The following is a 7,417-nucleotide window of genomic DNA, read 5'->3' as shown; positions in this document are numbered from 1 at the left end:
GGTCTTGTTTTCCTCTCTCTTGAAGGGAGCTGATCCCACAGAAATGTGGGCAATTTTGGTGAGACACAAGCCGTCTCACCACAGTGCATAATGGAAAAACATCTGGATGCAAGTTTAAAGTACGCGAGTTGTAAAACATGCGAGTTTGCATGTTCCCACCTCCTATTACACTGGACGAGTTTTACAAAATGTCCAAGTTTTAGCATTAAACGTGCACATTTTGCAAACTTGCTCCCTACTACATTTGCCCGTTTGAGTGAATCACACCCGACCTGGTGCAATAAGAGGTGCTGCTTGGTGTGACTGAAGCCACAGTATATTATATAAGAAAATGTATGGTCACATTTTTTTTTTTTTTTTTTACATTTGATATCTGCTTTAAAACATTTTGATGAGTCTCTATAGATTCAAAACACATAAGCTTTGTTTTGTAACAATGTTGAACACATATTTTCTTCAAAAAATAACTGGGTATTTTGAGCACCTGCAGGCTTTTATGTACAGTAGCCTGCAGGCTGATGGGGAGTAGTTTTCCTCTGAGAGTCATTTTACAATGGAAACATAATGTAAGCTGGTATTAGAGTTATTTTATTCTCATTATCATTATTCATGTAAATTGTACTACCCTGCCTGTGAAGCAATTACATTTTCATACAGTAATTGAAGGTGAACTTTTACTGGTTCTATAATACAAATAATAACATGAATTTCAAAAACTGCTATATTCTTTCATTGGGTATTCTGGGCTATACATAATAATAAAGGCCAAAAAAGCCAGACATCGTAAAGTAAGTGCTTACAAACATTACAATGCATAAAACAAGGGCTATACATAATAATAAAGGCCAAAAAAGACTGACATCGTAAAGTAAGTGCTTACAAACATTACAATGCATAAAACAAGTGCAAAGATATGTGTAACTTGGGACACAAGGGGAATATGACATCCTGTAGCATTGTGACATATTTACAATGCAATGCTCAAATGTTTGTTGTTCTTTATTAATAGAAAGGAAATACTGCATGTTATTATAGTTTATACTACATGCTTTTTCACATACAATTGGAGTGAGAAAAAATGTTTCTTATAAAAATTCACATCACATGCTCAACAATGTCGCCATAAACACCAATATCATAGTGTGCCATTATCATTTTAAAATGAAGTATACTGTACATGTAGAATAGAATATTGCTGCCATAGAGCAAATTGAGTCTCATACAATCAATGACATTTGGAATAAATATTATTTATATGTCTGATTATTAGTATCATAATTATTATTCATTTTGCTAACATATTACACAGAGCTGCATATTATTCGCTTTATATATCAAACAATTGCATACGCTGATATAAAGATATAGAATGTTCCTTCACCTACAATAGGTGTCAGCAACCCCTGACACTTGTGCCCAAAGTTTTAAGTCAAGGTTATGAAGATTTACCAGATTGGACCAATATGTAAGTTCCAGAGTTATTAAGGTTTAATTATCTTATAATTAAAGATTCATTTGTTTATTCATTGGCCCACTGAACTTAACTAAAATTTAGCCGACACTGACAGCAAAGGATTGGCTACATATTTGCAATCTAAGAAGTGAAGGGAACAACTGATGTAAACTGGAAATAGCAAGATACTGTAGCTAGTGATGGAGATGAAGAGATGGTTTGCGAATATTGTTAATGGAGGACAGGCATAGGCCTATCTGTGTTTGTGTAGTAATAGTTTAAAGATATTTTTAGTTGATAGCCTGATATTTTCAAAGTTGGTAATAGGATGGAGTAAAGTATAGTTAGGAACAGGGGCGAATTAAGCATTGGGGGGGGGGTAAGCATTGGGGGGGGGGGGGGCACTGAATACGAAGGATCCCTGGAAAAGTGGGGGGTATATATTAGATTATGCTTACCTCCCAACATGACCCATTCCAGGAGAGACAATATGCTCTGCTCCTGGACTTCCCTCTTAATATATGATTGGCGTCAACTGTGTTGAACTATTTAAATGATAAGAAAGGTATTTCAACACGGAAGAGAAGGAGGTGTTGGAATCCCTGGGACACTTACAGCTCTTCCCTCATCCTATCTCTCTTCAGGAAGCTCCATTGGTAGGTCATGAAATGTGATACTCATTTGTCTGTGCCTGCACTCACAATGTATTTCTTGCATTCTGGCTGCCTGGTTCTGCTGCTGCACAAGAGGGAGAGTTTGTGATATCAGTGTGTTCCAGATGGGGGGACCTGACAGGGTGGGGTCTGGGATACAGTATCCCCTGCACACACCCCCACCCCTGCTTAATCTAGCTATGGTTAGAAAGATACCTGGAAGAAGAAATGCAGTCAAGCATGTGTTATAGCTGTGAGAGTGGATGTTATTCATAAGTCACCTATTGGTAGTCCTACCTGCCAGTCAGAGACACTACAGGCAGTCCCATTGGGACTGCCAGACCAGGCTGTGATTAGCAGAGAGCTGGCTTCCTTTAAGAAGCCACTCCCTGCCTCATCAGCCCTAGTCGGCTTCTACGGACTGCAGCATATGCAGTCCATAGAAACTGGAGATCTGCACATGCGCAGTACCATCACCACAATTCAGTGCTGCAGGTATGGCGGTACTGGGTGATACTGCATACCAGTAAGAAATTTCCAGCCGATATGCAGTACCGCCAGGCCGACCAGTGCAAGCCGCTTCTGACACTCAGTGATCATCCAGTTTACTCTCCACTGGCGGTGTGTTTCACTTTATGAGCCAGTTAGAGCTAGTTCATGAGACAGTCAGATCTTGCGGACTGGCAGCTGCGGCTCCTGATTGGCTGCCGGTTCGCGAACTCTTATTGGCTCACGAACCGGTGCTTCATTTGAGAGAAGGAGAGCGGACAGTGCACGCCGCTCCTGTCCCTCAGTTATCCAGTTTACCCACCGGTGGTGGTGTGTTTCTCATTATGAGAGACACAGGTTCATGAGCAAATCAGAGGCACCGGTTCATGAGCCAATCAGAGCTCGCGGACCGGCATCTGCGACTCCTGATTGGCTGCTGGTCTGTGAGCTCTGATTGGCTCACAAATTGGCGCCTCATTTGAGAGACATGCCGCCGCCCGAGAGTAGACTGGATGATCACTGAGGGTACAATTAAATATGGAAGAACAAAGACAAAAAAACTGTTTTTGTGGTAATGAAAAATAATAAATATGTGTATATAGTATAAAACTTGACCTTTAATAGTTCCCTAAAATAATATCATATCATAAGTTATTAAAAACTTGATTGCCTTTTGAGCAAATAAGATTCAAGATCATGAAAAACAAATATCAAGGTGAAAATATCATTAGATTACATTCAGTGATTTCTATAGGAATTGAATTTTATAAGGAATTGTGATGATCCCTATATAATTAGTAAATAATTAAACTGCGAAAGAAATAAATTAAAAGGCCAAGAAAGAGGACGGCCTTAAAGAATGAGTTTACAAAAATTGCCCACGGTACCTAGTATTCCCAGATGGTCAGACATCCAAGTACTGACGAGGCCTTACCTGCTTAGCTTCCGAGATTGGACAAGATCGGGTATATTCAGGGTAGTATGGCCGTGGGCAGATATTTATGGAGGGAAGGAAGCAAGGTAGACACTTCTGCTTTCTGTACTCACAATGGGTCAAGTTTTTATAAAAATTAGACCACCAGCTTTCCAGATGAGAGAGTGTTTTGAAAGAGTGTTTAGGAAAAAAGCATGTTTAGGAAGAAAGTAGATTCTGGTTTGTTAACTTTAATACCAGAAAAGAAGAAAGTGGAGTACACTTCTGCTTTCTGTTGTAATAGCATATAGTTTACTGGGAAAAGCACAAGGCTTGAGCCAGATCTGCTATTAACCAGATGAGAGAGTGTTGAAATCAGAAACAAACAAATAAATAATCTGTTGCTCAGTTTAACAGTTATTAATCTGGTCATACATTTGTCAACATTCTTTTCTTATACAGAGCAAGGCTGATTCAAAAAAATTTATATTTTAAAACAGAGCTCAAGGCTGGCACTGAGATATTAAATATGCAGCAAACAAATTGGTATGTAACAGATTACTAGAAATATGCCATAGTTTTTATTAATTTATTTTTAAACATAAAACTTAAAAATGTCTCTGTTTATACAGAGCTGAAATAATACATTTAAAAAATGAAACAATAAATGTGCAGATCCAGATAGGGCTGAAAGTTGGTCCTGAGATTTTAAATGTGCTGCAAAAAAATTGGTATACATCCAATTGCTAAGAACATACCATTATTATACATAAATAGGGCTCAAAACTTGCTCTATAGTTGTATGAATATTCACCATCAAATAGCAGTAAGAAATATATTTTTTAAAATAATAATAGTTTAACTCAAGGCTGGTATTCAGAATATTATGTGCAGGATATCAAATAAATCACAGATGTTCTAATTTGAAAGGAATATATATATTTTTTGCTAATAAATATCAGCCCGATATCTGATACAAAGAATCAGTATGTTAGTCACAGAGTGTCTCCTAAAATGATACTCATACTTTGTCTCTAAGTAATGTAGTACATGAGAGAATATGGGCATTTAAAAGTATCACAGTCATTTCCTAATTTACAATTAGATTAGATACAGGTTGAGTATCCCTTATCCAAAATGCTTGGGACCAGAGGTATTTTGGATATGGGATTTTTCCGTATTTTGGAATAATTGCATACCATAATGAGATATCATGGTGATACGACCTAAATCTAAGCACAGAATGCATTTATGTTACTTACACACCTTATACACACAGCCTGAAGGTAATTTTAGCCAATATTTTTTATAACTTTGGCATTAAACAAAGTGTGTCTACATTCACACAATTCAATTTTGTTTCATATACACCTTATACACACAGCCTGAAGGTCATTTAATACAATATTTTTAATAACTTTGTGTATTAAACAAGTTTGTTACATTGAGCCATCAGAAAACAAAGGTTTCACTATCTCACTCTCACTCAAAAATGTCCGTATTTCGGAATATTCCGTATTTCGGAATATTTGGATATGGGATACTCAACCTGTATAACACAATCAATTCTTGGTGATAGTGGGCAAGGGAGAGGAAATGAGGACAATAGAGAGTGCTACAGTTGTGTCTGTGTGACCATTTACACCGTGTATAATTACAACTCCTTAGACACTGTATGCTGTCCTTTTCCGTAGACGTCCTTGCTTCCCTATCCGCAGTGATCGCGCAGTCGCCCATTTCCGGAGGGGGGTGGTACCACAATAATGTCACCAATGATGTGGGATCTCATCTTACGTTTCACCACTGGGCTTGTTCATGAGAGCCACTTGATCACTGGGGCTGTGCTCTCCTCCCCTCACACAGTAAAGGTTAGCGGTTGGGGAGTGGGTGGGTGTATTTGGCACTGTGGGGACATATCTGGCACTATGGGAGCATATGTGGCACTGGGGGCATATGTATACCTTGCACTGGGGGGGCATATATGTATCTGATACAGTGGAGGCATATCTTGCACTGTGGGGACATATGTGTATGTGCCTCTATTGGGGGCATATGTATATCTGGCATTGCACTATTGGGGTCATATGTGTATCTGGCTCCCCATATGTGTATCACACCCCTATTTTCATTGGCCATGCCCCATGTGGAAACACCCATTTTTGGCACATGCACCTTTGGCGCGTGCACACAGTACCTCTAAGAATTTTTTACTACTTGCACCACTGCCGCTACTGCACATGCACCAGTCCTGGCATCTGTGAACTACATCTTACAGATGCTGGGATCCAGCTGGAGGTAGGGACAAGGGACCCAGAGGCAGGGACCAGGGAGGAGAAACACAGCAGCATGAACAGCGGCCGCCCCCTTCTCCACTGAGGTAGGAGCCGCCAATTATACCAACTAACCAGCACCTACCTGTGAAACACAACCTGTAACATAAAAGTTAGGAGCTGATTGGCTGGTACTTTATCTCTATCCACTTTATCTCTCTCCAGTGATAGATCCCTTGGATGCCAGTATGCAATGTAAGGATATAAATACAGGTTGGACAAGCTTGCGGCAGGATTGGAAAAGAGGGTCAGCACTTAGTATATTATTCTAAAGGTTATGTTCTGAATTTAAGCAATGGAGTAAAGTGCAAAATGAATGGTGACACAGGAACATGGGAAGTGGTAGACTGATGGGGCTATAACTTTTGCTAGTCCATCTGCTTTGGCCTTTGATCACAAACAAAGGGAATAGAAGATTATGTGAAATTATCCCTACAAAGTCAGATCCTCTATCTATGATCTCAGCCAGGAAAATAATGTGTGGGTTGTTTATTTCAATTTTCTCATTTTTCAAGAACATGCAGCCCACTGGATACACTAAGAAATCCTCTCAGGCAGTATATCAAGAGTGGAAGGAAATAGAGAATATGTTTTACTGGTAATATGACCTTTGGAAAGTACTCAGATCAGATAGACCAGAGAGCAGTCTTGAGTAGTGGTATGCAGAGGGTAGGCTAAAGAGAAATCAATTAACTAATGAAATATGATCATCAAATGAAAGCAAAATGTTTATAATAAGCATAACATACACCTACAATTTAAAATATAAACTTTACTTACTACGCAAACTACACATCATGACAATAAAAAAAAACAGCAAATGCAGAGAGGACATTATATATAGCATTATATAGAAGCTTTACTATCTGCTGGATTCCTCAGTCATTCAGGACCTTTCTTTAATCAGAATTCACTTTGGGCTTTCATTTATTTTTGCTTAAGTAATGTCTCCACCTGAAGGATATTACAGTAAATTAAAACAAAAGCAAAAAGTATATTTTCATTATAAGAAACATTACCATTTAATAAGTGACTCTTTATAAATATAAGTAACGCAGAAGAATGGAATTCACATTAAAAAAAATATGGGATGGCTCCTACAAATAAAGCACACATTTGTACTGTGATGATCAAACCACTAAATTATAATGGGTGTGGCATTGAAGGTCGAATACACTTAGGTCGACAGTGTCAAGGTCGACCACTATTGGTTGACAGTAACTAGGTTGACAGGGATTCTAGGTCGACAGGGTCTCTAGGTCGACATGTCAACCTTTTGACCTGTCTACCTAGAACATGTCGACCGAGAGACCCTGTCGACCTAGAAACCCTGTCGACCTAGACACTGTCAACCTAAGTCTTGTTGACCTAGAGACCGGATACCAATTATAATATATTATGTGTATGATCTGGTCCTGAAATCTCATTGAGGGGCAGCTGTACTAAGCACTGGAGAGTGATAAAGTAGAGAGATAAAGTACCAACCAATCAGCACCTGTCATTTTTCAAACATAGCAGGTAGGAGCTGATTGGCTGGTATATTTTCTCTCTGTACTTTATTACTCTGCAAGTCTTAGTA

At 38.8% G+C, this 7,417-nt stretch overlaps 1 pseudogene; it reads right to left on the bottom strand.

Moving 5' to 3' along the window:
* Positions 1 to 3,470: 3,470 nt before the first annotated feature.
* LOC134930384 (5S ribosomal RNA) lies at positions 3,471 to 3,588 on the bottom strand (annotated as a pseudogene).
* Between the last annotated feature and the right edge of the window lie 3,829 nt (positions 3,589 to 7,417).

Source organism: Pseudophryne corroboree, chromosome 5, assembly GCF_028390025.1.
Source record: "Pseudophryne corroboree isolate aPseCor3 chromosome 5, aPseCor3.hap2, whole genome shotgun sequence".
NCBI classification, from domain to species: domain Eukaryota; kingdom Metazoa; phylum Chordata; class Amphibia; order Anura; family Myobatrachidae; genus Pseudophryne; species Pseudophryne corroboree.
This window is presented reverse-complemented; position numbering and strand designations above follow the sequence as displayed.